The 8,992-nt window shown below is 40.1% G+C and overlaps 1 long non-coding RNA gene across 1 annotated transcript in view; it reads left to right on the top strand.

Moving 5' to 3' along the window:
- Nucleotides 1–1,087: 1,087 nt before the first annotated feature.
- The window catches only part of LOC141585678 (uncharacterized), a 298,927-nt gene continuing 291,022 nt past the window's right edge, over nucleotides 1,088–8,992 (top strand). Inside the window, exon 1 of the long non-coding RNA XR_012519299.1 lies at nucleotides 1,088–8,087. This is a non-coding gene — a long non-coding RNA (uncharacterized LOC141585678). The remainder of the gene's footprint in view (nucleotides 8,088–8,992) is intronic.

Genomic DNA, 8,992 nt, shown 5'->3' with positions numbered 1-8,992 from the left:
ATCTGTCAGGCTTAATAAATCACTTTCAGCTTGAAGGAATTTGAAATTGCTGGTGGCTCCTGTCCATTCTTCACATCTCCTTCGTGGGTGGGAAGACAGCCGCAGCTGGAACACAGATTGATAACTAGAGCTGTGAACCCCTCCACCTAGGAAGAAGTAGATCACCACCGAAAGTGGCTCTCCCTTAGATGCCATTCAAGACTGTAAATCCCTGGCCTGCTCCTCAACTGACAAATTCAAGTTTTCTACAGACCTGGAATCATAAAACTGAAGTTCTCATGCTGACATTGTCTCTGGCCAACTGTGGCTTTGAACAAGGCAATGAACCTGTGGGCTTCCTTATTTCTAAAATGTTAAAACGATGCCAGACTCATCTTGTTAATAAGACTGTTTTGAGAGTAAAATTAAATTGTGAGTCTTAAAAACAAACAAAACATATATTCTTTGAAAGACACCATTAAGGCCGGGCGCGGTGGCTCAAGCCTGTAATCCCAGCACTTTGGGAGGCTGAGGCGGGTGGATCACGAGGTCAAGAGATCAAGACCATCCTGGTCAACATGGTGAAACCCCGTCTCTACTAAAAATACAAAAAATTAGCTGGGCATGGTGGTGCGTGCCTGTAGTCCCAGCTACTCAGGAGGCTGAGGCTGGAGAATTGCCTGAACCCAGGAGGCGGAGGTTGCGGTGAGCCGAGATCGCGCCATTGCACTCCAGCCTGGGTAACAAGAGCGAAACTCCGTCTCAAAAAAAAAAAAAAAAAAAGAAAGACACCATTAAGGAAAAATGGCAAAAAAGGCAAACTAGCGGAAAATATTTCCCAAACATGTCTAAAGAAGGATTTGTAGCTAGAATATATTTAAAAAAAAACTCCTATAACTCTATAATAAGAAAAAAATCTAATTTAAAAATGGGTAAAATATTTGAATAGACACTTTGTAAAAATATAATATTATTGTCAAAAATGTACAAATAAAATGATTTACATTTTTCTCTCTGGGTTTCATTTGTATATTTGATATTAGTATGTTTTAAAGTTTACTTATCTTTCCTTCTGTTAATACTACTCAGTATAATTATTTTATTGGAGACATTGTTCTCCATTGTGTTTTTCTTTTTCTTTCTTCTTTATTATTTTTTTTTTAGACGGGGCTTTGCTGTGTTACATGGGTTGGAGTGCAGTGGCATAATCACAGCTCACTGCTGCCTTGAACTCCAGGGCTTAAGTGATCATTCTGCCTCAACCTCCCAGGGTAGCTCCCAGAGTAGCTGGGACTACAGGTATGCACCACCACACTCAGCTATTTTTTTAAAAAAAACATGTTATAGAAAGAGGGTCTTGCTATGTTGCCTAAGCTCCTGGGCTCAAGCAGTCCTTCAGCCTCGACGTCCCAAAGTGCTGATATTACAGATGTGAGCCACCAGGCAAAACCTCCATTGTGTTTTTGGTCTCTAGACGTTATATTTAAAGCTTCTTTTGCCTTCTATGTCTCTGTGCATGCGTTCCTCTGCCTTCTTATTCAAGAGATATATTTAGGTATTCATGAGATATATTTATGATAGTTATTTAAATATCCTTGTATATTAAAGATATTAATCTGTGTCATTTCTCTTTTTTTTTTTTTTTTTTTTTTTTGAGACCAAGTCTTGCTCCAGTTGCCAGGCTGGAGTTCAGTGGCGCGATCTTGGCTGACTGCAACCTCTGCCTCCCAGGTTCAAGTGATTCTCCTTCCTCAGCCTCCCAAGTAGCTGGGATTATAGATGCAAGCCATCATGCCCAGCTAATTTTTTTGAATTTTTAGTAGAGATGGAGCTTTGCCATGTTGGCCAGGCTGGTCTCAAACTCCTGACCTCAGGTAATCCTCCCGCCTCAGCCTCCCAAAGTTCTGGGATTACAGGCATGAGCCACCAGGACTGGCCCATTTCTGTATTTCTATAGGTTGCTTTTCCTCCTTGTTATGGGTTCTATTTCTATACTTATTTGAATACCTGGTTGTTTTTTGACTAGGTGTCAGACATAGTGGATTTTTTTGGTCTTCCTTTAAATATACTTGAATGTTATACTTAGAAATAGTTGGGTTCTTTCAAGATTTGCTTTAAGCTTTATTAGGCAGTCCCAGAACCTTTATTCTAGGGGTAATTTGGTTCTACTGCTGAGGAAATGTGCTTCTCAGTACTCAAGCAGATGCCCATGTATTATGAGGTTTCTTCATTTTGCTATTAAAATGGAAGCTATTTATGATTCTGATGGAGCGCTGAGAAATGTTCCATTTACTTCTTTCTGGTGGTTCTTTTTCTAGCTATTGATGGTTTCTTCACATGCATAGGCTAATCAGCACTCAGCTAGAGATTTCATGGGAACTCCCTGCAGAACTCTGGAGCTCTCTGTGCCTCTTTCTCTTCTCCTGCGTTCTACCTTGCAAACTGTAGCTTTTTACCTTCCCCTTGGCTCTTTTTGAGTTCCCCTCCCTGTATTGAAGCCTGAAAACTCTCTCCTAGTAGTAAGCTGGGACAATCATAAAGTTTACCTTCTCTCATTCCCTTGGGAATTACTGTTCAGAGCTGCCTGTTGTACAACGTGTGAAAACCATTGTTTCATATATTTTGTCTGGTGTTTTTAGTTGCTTATAGTGAAAGAAAAAAATCTAGTTCTTGTTACTCTATTACGGCTGGGAGCAAAAGTTCCAATGTATGCATTTCACCTCATATAAGTTATACTTTATCATGAACTATCATGATGCATTCTCTTCCACGAGGCTGCATCATCACCTGGACACTGAGGATAATTTTGTAAAACTCTGCATGTTATGGAGGGACTAATAAAGTAACAGAGGAGACTGTTTAGAAATTGCAGAGCAGTGTGTAACTGAGCCACGTAGCTCTACTATAAATGTATCACCCATATGGTAACTGCAACCCATGCTATTTCAGGGTCAGCTGGTTGTGCATCACTTTGCCTGGCCATGCTTAGGGCAGGCTGTAAGTGCTGCAGAATCAACTCCTTTCAGAGCAGTCTTCAACCACTGACTGGTGAGAATTGGGGAATAAACACTCCAGCGACCTCACCCTCATGGAGATAACTCTGCAGTGTCTTCTACAGTGTTTCCAGACTTACCCAGAAAAATCAACTTCCAGTTGCTCACAGTGTTAACTTGCTAGTGAGCATACCCTTTCTTCACTACCCTTCATATCCTGTCTCATGTATTTCCTCCTCTCCACTCCACCCCATGATTAGTATTTTCTGAGATTACTCCCTGAAGTAAGCCAGCTATAGACGAATTCTTGTCTCAGGGTCCTCCTCTGGAGGAAATCTATCTATGACAGTAACCAACGGTGCCTTAATCAGGCTACACACTGGTCAGCCATTCCCCACTGGAGAAGGACCAAGGCCCCACAAGCCCAGTGTTTTCCTAGTTCTCTGCTTATCCTTACCTGTGATCGCACACATGAGTGATGTAGCATGACTTTTGGTGATGGAAGCGTCAAATGAGAATCCATTTCTAGAGACAATTTGAGCAGTAAATACAGATTTGAAAGTGCCTATCACCTTTGGCTAAATGATTGCATCTCTAGAAGTGTATTTAAGGAAAATAAATGAGGGTCTATGTACAATTTGGCTCTTTGCATTGCAGCCATGAATGTCAACCATGGGCCATGTGAAAATGATGGCCTGCTTTTATAGTGGAATATCTTGCAGTCATTAAAAATAATGTTAAAGATGTATTCTGATAGAGGAAAATGCTTACCATCTATTGGCAGGTGCAAAAGGCAGGATATAAAGCCATAAATACAGTATGATCTTGTTTGATTTTGTAGCTGATAAAGAAAAGTTCTGCTTGGACCTTGCACATACACCGAAAGGCCTGACCCCTGCATAACCCAAAGCTTGCTTGAGCTTTTAACAGCTCATCTCAGACCCAGAAGACCACTACATTCCAGTTTAATGTCCATCTAGAATATCATACAGTGACAATGACCCATCTCAGGAGAGAATTTTCCATCTTCTACAATCAGTCATAAAGTGTCTGTGAAATCCTCCCTTATTTGGAAGGATTTCCTTCCTGCCTTCCGACCAGCCCTCACACCACCCACGGGGAGAGGCCTGCTGAACTCCCCCAAGAGAGGCATGGCTTTCCTTGCTTTACGTATGCATTCAGCCTCAGCAGAGAACATTTTTGGGCTTTGGTTATTCTTTGACATATTTGAATGTAGTTGTTTGCTAGTTGTAGTCAAACAAATATTTTATACAAGACTTCCCTGAATACCCTTTGAGTGCCACACACCTATGCAGTGTAAAACATAATAACTTTTGAGTTACTGAGGACAGAGGATTTTGAAGAAGTAATTTGAACCTGAAGTGAAACTTCTACTCATGACCTGCGCTCCTCTCCTTTTCCTCTGTGATTTTTTTTTTCGTGCCTGTATAAGGTACCAGTTGAGCTATAGGGATGGCTTGAAGGCATGGCTCATTCGTCTTTAAGGAAGGTATTTTAAAAGTGCAGGGATTTGGGTAAGAATTGAGAAGACTATGGAAATAAATAGTTCAGAGTTTATACTGGGACTGATGCATGAGAGATATTACATAGTCAAAGAATTTTCAAGCCATATAAATCTAAGTTTGCCAATTAACAGCTGAGGGATAAGCCCAGAGATTAAATGATTTTCTGTAATCTAACAAGTAACAAATGAGGACAATTGAGTGTTTGCATTAAGACCCTCAAATATTTTCTATTTATTTATTCAAGGGAGAACCTTCCTCTCATTGCACCCCCTTGTTTATTTAAAGAAGGCAAGAGTAGGTTTGTATTAAAGTGATTCATGAGCTTGATCATTTTTAGAGGAGTGATTCTCAGACCAGGCTATGGACTGGAATTACCTGAAGAACTTTTGAAAAATATCAAGCCTTACGTTTCACCCCTTGCGAGCTCTGATTCAGCAAGTGTGAAGTGGGGCCTAGAGAAACCTATTTGTAAATTACTTTCCAGGCTATTCCCAAGTGCAGCCAGATATTGGACCCGGGTTTGACAAAGCCTTGGGCAATCAGACTGGGAAGGCATGGAAAATGGGAAGAGAAAACAGGAAATTTACTCTCAGGACTCAGACCACATCTTTCCTCTAGAGCAAATTCATTTCCACTCTGGTTGATAAATACTGTCAAATATATAAATGAAATCTGTACCTTCACAGGAATTTCCCAGTTTGGGTGGAGATGAATTTCAGGACTGGCAAGCAGTCTTCTGCCTCCTCCAATATGATAATGAACATAGAGCTATTGGCCCAGATGTGCCTGTGTCAGAGATTAGCAGTAGATGTGACTTTGCTGTTTGTCTTGTAGCACAAGGCTTTTATATTTCCCCATTTTATTTAAAAGGCTGTTTCTTCCTTCTCTCTGCAGTATAAGCAAAAATCATAATATTTTCTTTTCTTTTCCAATAATAAATGTCTATAGGGGCTGTAGGCTTCATTGTTTGGTAAGCCTGACAGATTTCTTCTATCATTTGTTTGATTAAAAGACTCAGTATTTTAAGAGTCCTTTTGCTGGCCTCTTCCCACTTGAATGAAATGCAAAACAAAAGGCTTGATGTGCCAAGGAGTAGGCAGGTGTGTTTACATGGATTCTATCTATAGCGGCTGTTTACTTTACTGTTGGAGAATGTGTTTCTTCATGCTGTGAACTTGAGCATTATGGAACTTTAAGATTGTGTTAGCTCAGAGGGCTCTTTGACTATCTTCTCATCTTTCTAATTTCGCTCATGTTGGTCCTTGAGCCAGTGGAGCCAGTCTTGTTCCTGGCATTGTGGTGAGCCTGAACTACAGGTCCCATGAATGGATGAGCTGGAGACCTTATCTACGCCGAAGACCTTATGGTTACTATTAGAAGAAGGAAGCGACCTTCAAAAAAACAACTATTTAATACTTCTCATGAGTCTAAGAGTTGAACAGGACTGTTCTACTGATGCTGGCTGAGTGCAGCTGATCTTGCTGGGATCTCTGGTGTGTTTGTTGTCAGCTGATGGCTCTACTAAGGAATGTCTTATCCAGTTCAGCCTCAGCTGGAACAACTCTGCTGTCCCTCACCACATGTTCCTTATAAGCTTCAAATGGGACAACCAAAGCATGTAATCAGAGAAGCAAGAGGGAAGGTGGAAAACTCACATAGCTTCCAAGCTTCTGCTAGCATCAGATGTGCTACTCACACATTGGCCAAAACAAGTCACATGGCCGATGTCAGTGTGGGAGGTCATTGCCAAAACCACAGGGAGGAGTAAAAAGTTGGATTATGAATGCAATAAATCTATCACATAGATTGAACTGATAAGTGATGGTTTGTATGAGACTAACAGAGGCACCATTATTCTCTTTGTTGTTGCTGAAAAATGTGATAGGTTTTCAAAAACAAAGAATGGGAATGCACTCAATAGTATAGGCGTGTGTGTGTGTGTGTGTGTGCATGCGCGTGCGTGTGTGTGTTAGAAGGGGTAATGTTTTTCATTCTTTTCTTTTTTCTTCTCAAACCAAGAGCAAAGAGACTTTTGAAGACCTTTGAAAACTCTTCTATCAGTCCTCTTGGGAACTCTAAGAGGATGATTTTAAGGACACTGTCAACTGGGAGATCTTTTTCCAAATAAACACTGTTCTTATTTTTGACATCTGGATTTTGACATCAAGAGTTTCCTGTATTCTGAGCTTGGCATTTGTCTTTGAAAAGTTGGGTATTTTTTTTTGACACAAGCTAAGAAAAAGTATTTATTTTAAAGGTAAGAATGAGTAACTGAAAAAAAAAACAACAACAAACAAAAAACACCCACACATGCATTGATTATTTTTGCGAAGTAAAAATTGTGACTTTTTTACAGACCCATATTCAAGTGAAGACAGGAAAAAAATATGAACTGATACTGATTTATAAACCTTTTCTTTTGCATATAAGTATTGCTGCTATTTTTGCTTTATCTTAGATAAAGCAAAAAGTGGAAATGGTGAGGTTACATATCACTTAAATGTATTTTTAGAAGATAACTTTAAGTACAATGGGGAAAAAAAGCACATTGTTCCAAAGCATTGGTCCCAAACTTTTAACAGTGATAAGGAATGCCAAAGCATAGAATCCTCAGTCCATTCTTTTAGTTACTACATTTGTAAATGCTTAGTAACTCGAGAGAATAGTGAGGAGAATGACACAGCTGAGAAAGCGGAATCCACCAAATGTCAGAGCTGATTAAAGCTGAATACACGGAGGCCTCAAATGGAGTCCTAGGACGGGCGGCAGCATCATCACTGGGAAGCCAGGCTTGGCTCTAATCAGACTTGTTACAACAGAGTCTGCATTTTATCAAGATCCCCAGGGATGAATGTGCACATTAGCATTTAAGAAGTACTGATGTATAATTGGTCATGTTATTAATTAGAGGCCATATCTAGGTTTAATATAATAGAAACACTGATGTTACCAAACTCTTATTTGTAGTTCGCTATATAGCAACAGCCCTTAGTCTATTACCATCTTCAGGCCTCACTGTTTATATGTCAAGTGGGGACTCACAACTCTCATGCATATTTGTCAAAGGAGTGGGGGATATCAAGGAATGGCTATAAGAAAGTGCTCTAAGACAAATGAAGAGGTGTATAAATATTAGGGCTTATTATTTTATTTGGGTAGTGCTTAGATCTTAATGTCTCAGCTAGCACAAGTTCTAAACACTGAGGAAGCTATGCGCTCAAGAAATGCTGTTCTAGTCTCAAGTTATTGTGAAGGTTCAACAATCACCCTAGATAATTGGTGTTTCAGTATACTGTAGCACTGACCATGTACCCACAGACATTGCAAAATGTACAACCTACAGCCTGCTCCATTCTGTCAGTGATGACTCCCCCATCACTTCAAAGAAGAGTCTTCACACCTAGGACTTGATTTCCTCTAAGGTTTTGTTGCTGAAAATGTGGTCTTCTGATGAGCAGTGTCAGCCTTGAGGCGGGCTGGAAATGCAACACCTGCAGACCTCCCTCCTATCTGCTGAACCAGAACCTGCCTTCGACATGATCCTCCAGTGATTTCTGCGTAAATGCATGTTTGAGAAGCCCTGACCTAAGTAAGTGCTTCTGAACCCTGGCTGCACATTAGAATCACCATGGGGGCTTTAAAAAATATCAGTGCCAAACTATCCCCCTCTCCCTGCCACCACCAATTAATTTAGAATTTTGGGACTTGCCTTAGGCATCTATAGACTTTTAAACTTCCTAAATGATACTCTGATATACGATTTGGTGGTGTGAAGTGAGACCTGGAGAAGGGCCAGGAAGAGTCAAATGAGAAAAGTCCTACTATGGACATTTGAAATGGGTTGGAGTTTGAATATGAAGGGAGTAAGACAAAAGAATGATGGAAGAGAGAGAAAGTTATTCCAAGTGAAATGTCAATTGTGGAAATGGCTGAGTGACTTAGGGAAAAGCTAGACCCAACATTGAATGTTAATTTAGATATAGTTCTGTGATATAAAACATTTGTCTTTCCAGAATTATAGTAAAGAGTGTAGGTGGTTGGTTTGCTTCCTATGAAATAAGAGGTAAGGATGGGGCCCAATGCTTGAGTTGATGTAGAAAATGGACAATGAGTTGGGTAGTAATATAGGTTGCCAGATAAAATATAGGACACCTCGTTCAATTTGAATTTCAGATAAGCAGTGAACACCCTTTCAGTGTCAGTATGTGTTACACAATATTTGAAACATCTGAAATTTAAATTTTACTAGATGCCCTTGCATTTTGTTTTGCAAAAGGTGGTGACCTTATCATAAACCCTAAACTGGTTTATGAGAATCAGAAGCTGAGGGCTGCAGGCCATCATAAGAATGTTAGTTTTGAGTTGGCAGAAATCTTGGCAAAGACATCCCACTTCAATTGAGCTGAGGCATCTTGTTTGCATTTGGTTTGAATCAGAACAGCTTTTTCATTATTCTCCATTTTTCAATTTTCTTGGGTCTCCCACTTTCCCCTC

The sequence above is a fragment of the Saimiri boliviensis genome, chromosome 9 (assembly GCF_048565385.1).
Source record: "Saimiri boliviensis isolate mSaiBol1 chromosome 9, mSaiBol1.pri, whole genome shotgun sequence".
NCBI lineage: Eukaryota > Metazoa > Chordata > Mammalia > Primates > Cebidae > Saimiri > Saimiri boliviensis.
This window is presented reverse-complemented; position numbering and strand designations above follow the sequence as displayed.